Source organism: Dendrobium catenatum, unplaced genomic scaffold, assembly GCF_001605985.2.
Source record: "Dendrobium catenatum unplaced genomic scaffold, ASM160598v2 fragScaff_scaffold_1338, whole genome shotgun sequence".
Classification (NCBI taxonomy): domain Eukaryota; kingdom Viridiplantae; phylum Streptophyta; class Magnoliopsida; order Asparagales; family Orchidaceae; genus Dendrobium; species Dendrobium catenatum.
Window position 1 is genome coordinate 2,875,431 of NW_021319800.1, and position 9,034 is coordinate 2,884,464.

Here is a 9,034-nt window from a genome sequence, read left to right on the forward strand (position 1 = left end):
CTCCTAAGACCCTTTAGTAGAACATGATAGCTTAAAGGAAGAATATGATACTGGTAGAAGCCTCTAGAGTCATATTAGCTGAATACTCACTCCCAAAATAATTTTGGATAAAAGTAGTGAATATAGCCTATTATATTCTGAATAGGGTGAATATTAGATCCAAAATGAGTAATACACCCTATAAAATTCTGAAGTGTATGATACACAACCTCTCTCACCTCCATGTCTTTGGATGTAAAGTGTTTATTCTGAATAATAGGAAGTTTTAAATAGGAAAGTTTGACCCAAAATTTAATGGAGTGTTCGTAGGTTACTCAAGTGTTGGAAAATCATATAGAGTCTTTAATAAAAGAATACTAGTAGTTCAGGAGACCTCTCATGTTGTGTTTGATGAATCTCATAATTTTGGAGGGTCTCAGGTAGAAGAAGAAGAGATTATAGAAGTCACCCAAGGATTGGAATCTATAAATCTGTAGGAAAGAATAGAGTCTTAAAATACTTTTCCTAAAGAATGGAGATATTCTTTGAGTCATTCTAAAGAACTGATATTAAGAAATCCATCTGAAGGTGTTAGAACTAGCCATGGACTTAAAAAAGAGGTAAACCATTGTCTTAATTTTAATGATTAAACCCACCAACCTAAATCAAGCCTTATATAATGAATTCTAGATCTTAGCCATGTAAAAAAACTTAATTAATTTGTAAGGAATGATGTTTGGAGCTAGTTCGAAGACTTAAGGACGAAAGTGTGGTTGGAATAAAATGGATTTTCAAAAATAAAATAAATGATTCTAGAGTAGTAGTGAGGAATAAGATAAGTTTGGTGGCTGAGGGGTATAATCAAATAGAATGGATTAATTTGAAAGATACTTTTGCCCCTATAGCTAGATTGAAAGCTATTAGAGTGTTAGTAGCCTTTGCTTATTTTAAGAGATTCAAACTATATCAAATGGATGTTAAGAGTGAAATTATTAGATGCGCCAAGAGGGGGGGGGGGAATTGGATGTTTAAAAACTTCTTTAATGAAAAGAAAACTCTTTTTATAACTTTATATGGAAGCGAATTTCATTCACAATAAAAAGATAGATTCTTAATTTCACCTATGCAATTAATCGCAAATAAATAAATACGGAAATAAAGTGCAGAAAAAATAAAGGAAAGAACACACTAATTTATAGTGGTTCGGTCAAACCATGACCTACGTCCACTCCCCGGAGGCACCCTCCGAGTATTACACTAAACCTTTAGTGATTCTCCTTTAGCCCCCCACAGCTAGGTGGAGAAGCCCTTACACAATCACTTCCACCTTCCCCTGTGCGGCGGAGGAGCCGGGTTCTTTGAAACCAACGAGATCTTCTTCTTCCCAAAACTTCCTTCAAGATGAACCTTTAATCCGATGTTTCTGAGGTGCAAGCTCTCTAGAGCAACCATGTGAAATCTCCTTCATACTCCCTTGAAACCCCCTCCAAGGTTCTTCTCCATTTCTCAAACTCCATCATTTCCTCTCTCCCTTTCAAGTCCTCTCTTCAAGTTTTCTCTAGAAAAATAAAGCTACAATGGCTGCCAAAAGACTCTTATAAAGTCTTATGAGAGTGCTTAAATAGAGGGCTAAAAAAACCTAAAAAACTTAATTCAGCCTCCAAAGATCGTACTGTACGATCGTAAGATCGTCCAGTACTATGTGTAGAAATTGATCTGTTAGTACTGTACGATGTCCAGTTAGTACTATACGAATAGTTCAGTTGAAGTTCGTACTGTACGATGTCCTGTATGATGTGCTGTACGAACAGTTCAATAAAAGTGCAGTTCGTCCTCCAGGACGAAGCATAGGACGGCCAGAATTGTCTCTGTTGATCGTACAGTATGATCCAGTTCGTACAGTACGATCAAAATATCAAAATTAAACCATTTTGATTGAATAATCAGTGGATTAAATTAGGCAATATTTTAAATATCATACAGTACGATCAAATTAGGACGGCAGGCTTTCTAATTATAACAGATCGTACAGTATGATGTAGTGGTCGTACAGTACGATTAGTTATCTTTTAAAAATATTTTTTATAGGAAAATAAAATATTTTAATTAATTTTTGTTACACTAGATCATATAGTACAATATTGATCATACAGTATGATGTATAAAAAAAATAAAATATTTAAAAACATTTTTGCTCCCTCTGTGTGTGCACGATCACCAATCTAACATATATCATTACAAAGCTTGACTTAAGAAATGAAAATTACAGACTCATTTAATACAATCAATTCTACATAATCTTGAGCCTTGAAACTTCAAAGAACGATGCATAATGTACCTAAAATATTAGTCAACATAGAAAGAAATATGCACTAGAAATACTTGGAGAAATAAAAGATTAATAAATATTATTTGTTAGCATCAAAATCAAAAACTCGGAAGCTCGAGTTGCAACAAAGAGTGCTTTTTTGAATGGGGTAATAAAGGAAGATGTGTATGTTGAACAACCCACAGGTTTTGAAAATTCAAAATTTCTCAATCATGTGTTAAAATTAAATAAGATATTATATAGACTTAAACAAGCACCCAGGGCATGGTACGAAAGACTAACCACATTCCTACAAGATAGATCTTTTATTAAGGGGAGCGTAGACACCACCCTATTTCTAAAAAAGTAGGGGATGAATTACTGATTATTCAAATTTTTATTGATGATATTCTGTTTGGATCATATGATAAAAATATATGTGATGAATTCTCAAGAACAATGAGTAAGGAATTTGAAATGAGTATGATATGAGAACTGACTTACTTTTTGGGATTTAATACAAGATAGAAGGATGATGTGACTTTCCTTAGTCAATGAAAATACATCAAGGATATCTTTAAGAAATATGAGATGTATAAAGCCAATCCAATCAACACTCCCATGAGTTCCACTGTTTAGTTAGACAAGGATTCAAATGGTAAATCTTTTGATAAAAAAATACAAAGGGATAATTAGATCACTTCTTTACTTGACTACTAATAGATATGATATTTTATTTAGTATTTATCTCTATACTATATTTTAGGCTCATCCAAAAGACTATCACTTATCTGATGTTAAGAGAATTCTTTGGTATCTCATAGGAACCCCTGACTTAAGAATCTGGTATCCTAGGCATACACCTCTTTTGAAATCATAGAATATTCTGATTCAGATTTTACGAGATGCCAAGTTGATAGAAAAAGCACTTATGAAACTATTTAGGTTTACTTGTCGGCACAATTTTAATCCTCTATGATAATACTAGTGCCATCTGCATTTCAAAGAACCCAATCCAATACTCCATAACCAAACACATTAATATAAGACATCACATCATTCGGGACTATGTTACTAAAGGAGATTTAGAGCTACACCATGTAATCACTCAAAACTAACTTGCTAATTTCTTTACAAATTCATTGGCCTTTGAAATTTTCAACGACTTGAGAACCATATTAGGTGTCATAGATATTAATGTTTGAAATCGTTGCTTTCTATTTTTTTATCTTTTTTTTTTTTACTTTTGTTTGCATGTTTTTTGTGTTTATATACTTTTGCTTTTTGTTTTTCATTTTTCTATTATTTTTTCCTTCAATTTTTTAATCAGATCAATAGTCACTATTGATATTGATTTCTAAATGACATTTTTGCCTTACTTTTGATTTTGAAAATTTGTAAACAATGATTGACTTCCCTAAATCAGTTAAAGAAAGAAACACTGTTATTTGTTTCTCTTCCTCTAACTTTTTTATTGATGTAATTTTCTTTTTGAAGCAAAAATCTATTTCAAATTAAAAGTTAGACTTTGAAATTAAGATATTTTTTATCTTCTTATAATAATCTATATCATATAAATAATGTTCAAAAGTTATTAAATCACTTTCAAGTTTTTATGATCAAGTTATTGCATTTATCATATGAATATGATCATGATTTATGATTTATTCTTCATTATATTAGAGAGTGAGTTTTTCTTCTCTTATATCTAAAAGATATTTTCACAATTGAGAGTCTTTTAAGGTTTTGAAAGAGAGCTATCTCACAAAAATGACGAGGAACAAAATGAGCTCAAAAGAAAATTGAAAATATGCACAATGATTGTCAAATAATTGAAAGATACACAAAGTGTATTAAAAATCAAAAGATAGGCAAAGTACGCCAAATAATTGATAAGAAGCACAAAATGATCCCTTAAAGAAATAAGATTCATTCTCTTTCAAACCATTAAATCTTAGAAGAATTCATGTGTCACTTGATATCTTAAAACACTTGATTTTTAAAATTCATGATTTTGACTAATTACATTGCTATATTATTTTATTATATATTTTTTGAAATGAAGTTTTGAATAGATCACTTTTTTATTTAATTTTTTTTTGTTAGTTAGATTTGTTTTTCAAAATATTTTAACCTTGTAAGGAGTTCGAGCTTGGGTTAACAATATTGGTTGTTCTACCATTTTTTAGATTTCATCATTATAAATTCATTTCTTACTAATTTTTAATCCAATTGCATGGAAAATTTATCATTTTTTAGTGTTAATTGATAAAAAAGAGTTTTCTTTTATTTATGTGCTTCCTTTGTATTTTTGTGTTATTTTGTATTTTTTATTTTTTTTAATCTTGTAAAAATCCTGATCATCACTTTCCACATTCTGAAACTATTCTATTTTGTTCACATCATTCAAAATGATCCTTATTGTCCTATTTGATCTGAACAAAAATACACCTCTCCGATTACAACATATCTAATAGCTGGAATTGAGTCAATTATTGGTGATCATCTTGGATGATCCTTATTTCATCCTAGAAGATCACATGGCAAAACTGGTTGGAAGAATTCAATTATGTTAGGACGATCAATTATTGCACATCGCCTTGGATGATCCATGTATCATCATGTATGATTCATTTAGTCAATGATCATCCAATCTGACTCATCGGGATGATTGTCTGTATCTAACCATCTTGGATGATATCTGATCGGCCTGGACAATATGACCACCTTTTTGACAAATCGGCTAGACGATATTATTGCTCCTAATTATCCTGGACTATCATACGATTGTCCTGGATGATTTTTTTGACCTTATATAAATAACCAATTTTCACCATTTTCTTCACCACAAAATCTTCAACTCCTTCCTCCCTATCACACAAACTCTCAAGTCTTGTAAATGGTAGATGGACAAATATATTGGATATAGGCTGGTAGTTCATATAAGAGGGAAATTGATCCTCATTTTATCAAGGAAGCTGATGAAGCAGCCTACCACAACTACAAGAATGTTGGCATAACCTCTTTAAAAATCATTTATCAAAGCATTTTGAATTTTCAGGCACTTTATCTCTTTGCCAGAACAACGCTTAACTTTTTGCTCACATTGGCCTTCTCTTTCAACTCCAAACTCTTTTTTGAATTTTTGGCAAACCTTCACATCAACCAAGCCTTCACTGCTCTACAATCTTATGTCAATAAGAGACCCATAGAAATTACATCTAAAGATTTACATGACCTCCTTCACCTTTTTACCACTGAAGATAAGATCCATATCATTGTCTCAGATCCTGATTTCAATTGGTTGCATGTTAATCATGTCCTAAGGGGAACTAATGTTAACACCCATGTAGCCAAAGTTAAAACATTAGTTAAGGATGCTTGAATCATCAAGCACATTCTTCGCTCATATATTCTTCCTACAATTGGTAATCAAATTCATATTACTCTTGTTCTATCTCTCCCCACCTATTACATTTTAACTCACCAATATTTTAATGCCATTGATCTCATAATTTGATACATAGAACATCTAACCAGCATTAAGGATCCCAGCCACAAAAGGAAACAAAATCTAGCCTTAGGACATATCATTGCCTATGTCCTTGAGAAAAAAATGCATCCTTTAATATCCAGCCCCACTTGATCACCTCCCTATTTTTTTCTCCAATAGCGTCTTTCGCACCCTTCATATTACTCATCACCAACATGTGCATGAGGATCCTGAGGATGAAGAGGAAGGACCTATTCCTAAACCTATCCCTATCCACCAGCACTCCCAGATCGATGAGCTAGTTTAGAGGTTCGACTAGTGGGAAGCCATATTAGAGTCAAATGTCATCGAGTAATAGCAATAGCATGATTAGGATGTAGCTCAGTTTGAGACATACGTAGCCTAGTAGCAGCAGCAGCATGATCAAGATATGACCCAGTTTGGGGAGCAGTTTTCTTCCCTACATAAATTCCTTCAGCAGACACCACCACCACCTCCACTTGATTAGGGTTCCCCCTTCTACTAGTTTGTTAGTACTTGGTTATGGTTTTGTACTGGTTCTCTTCATGTATTGTTTCCATGTAAATTTCCTCTTGTTCCCTCTTTTGTGATGTCAAAAGGGAGAGTAATTATTAGGTTATTTGCTTTTATCTTTAGTGGAATTTACCTTATTTTACTATTATTATTTTTATGCTTTATTTTAGTTCTTTCTTTCTTTAATTTTAAAAAAAATTGCTTGAACTGAAAATTTTAACAATAATGTTTGTCATCATTAAAAAGGGGAATATTATTGTGAATCTGGATCCAAATACTTTCATTTTGATGATAACATACATTATTGTTTCATCACCACTATAATTATTTAATATCTATTTTATTTGACCTGGTTACTTATTTTTCAAGTCCACAAAGATCTTTTGCAATACAAATCAACTCAAGATTGAGTAAATTAGGGTCGAGTCTGTTTGTAATTTCATATCAATATATTTTTTACCTTTCACGAGTCAAATCTTGAATACAGTTAACCCCAAGCTAAGTAACCTTGCACACACACACTCAAAGAAAGAAATTTGGTAAGTTAGAGATTTTTTTTATTTTTGGATAAATTATATACGATGAGATTAGATCATCATGGATGATCAGTTTAAAAATAGAAATCCTAATTAGGACATTCGATTAATTATAAGTGTTTAAACTAATCGGACTTGACATTCCATATCATCTAGGATGATCAACTTAAAAGATAAAAATATCCACAAATCATAATTTATGTAATGTGTTAAGTTTTAAATTTTGTTCTAATCATACAGGATGATATGCTTCGTCTTGGACAATTTATGACAATCATACCTAAATTTATTCGGCAATTAGGAGAGTAATTATAGTTGAATTATTCAATGATATCATACATGATGATCTATATGAATCGTACTTGATGATATAGTATATTTTGTAGGAAGATCCCTAATCGTCCAAGATGAAAAAACCATAATTTTACTCTTATTATCCAAGAGGATCACCTTGGATGTCTTGAAATGTTTTTAGGATGATATGGAGATCGCCATATATCATATAATGCCGTACTAGATAATTAATGTGGTATATTGAACTAATCATCCCAGATGATCACAAGATTGTACTAGACGATCTGTATAAATACTTATACTAATCATACAGAGAAAATGTGCTCATCCTGGCTGATAGGGCTATTTTGTACTAATCGTACATGATGATCTGGATGATCAATTGTATAGAATTAAAAATTAGTGCTTCTTTTAGAGGCTCTTTGTTTAAGCAATTGTATTAACCCTTGGGTTAATCTTTTGCTGTGGAGTTGATCAAAGAGGGAGCTTAGAGAAGGAAGAGGGAGAGCTTGAGAGAGAGATCTTTGAGAGGGAATAAGGTGTTCATTGTCTTCTTTGAGTTGCTCCACTAGTTCCTTGGTAGCTCCAGGGAGATCATCTTTAGCATTTGATCCAGGTTCTTTGCCTACTCCAAGAGGGAGTAAAAGGATTACCATATTCTCTGCCTTTACCAAGTGGGTAGAAAAGGTTTCAAGATTCTCTTCCTCACTGTGTTGGTGGAATGATTTTGTAATGGCTTCTTCACCTTACTGTGGGAGCAAAATGAGAGTCACTTCAGTTTAGTGCAATACTTGAAGAGGGAATCTCTAAGGAGTGGATGTAGGCCAGATTTGATCGAACTACAATAAAACTCGGTGTGTTCTTTTCTATTATTTTCACAGCATTTTATTTACGCACTTTTTCACTAAGTTGTTCTTAGATTGAAATATATAATCATATTGCTATTAGGAAAATTATTTTTCTTCTACATCAAGAGTTGTTATTTTGTATTAAAATATTTAAAAAGATAAAAAAAAATTTCTTTTTTTTTAAGAATTTTTAAAACTATCAATTCACTCCCCTTGTGGTTAACCTTGTGCTAATTCTTTAGGGTTTAACACCCCTCACAAACTTTCATGCTTTACATTACGTTGATATGCAAGGTTATATTGTTAAGTGTTTTAGTATGATTATTCATGTAGGAGATACAACAACTCAGACACTAAAGTTGGCTATTAATGTTTTTTTTTTTTTTTTTTTAAGTTTTTTTTTTTTTTGTAAAGTATGAGTTGAGTGTTGCACTACTACATGGATAAGGGTATATTGGAGCAAGCAATATGTTGGGTGAGTTTAATAGACTAAACATATTGACTATAAAAGAGAACTCTTCATCTTATTATATTCATTGTTTTACACTCTAACACCAATTTGCATTATTTGATGTTGCAAAAATCATGTCCAAGTTACTTCCCTCTTTAATATTGTGATTAGTTTGTTAAATATTATTAGTAGTTCATGCAAAAGAAGAGATATATTAAGAGGAAAACATTATGATAAAATCATTGAACAACTTGAAAGTGGAGAAGTTACAAAAGGTTGAGTTTTAAATTATGAAATTGCTCTTCAAAGGGCAGAAGACACTCATTGAGGTTCCCATTATAATTCACTCATCAGTTTAATTCCTTTTTGTGTCTATTATAAATGTTCTTAATATTGTGACACATGAGTGATAAATATGACATTATTATGTGCAAAGTTTTGTCTACTAGAATATGTGCAAAGTTTTGAATTTATTTTCAATTTGCATATGATGAAGACTATATTAGGAGTTATAAATGAGTTATTACAAGTACTATAAATAAAGTATCATGACATTATTATTGTTATGACTTTGGTAAAAAAAATTTAAAA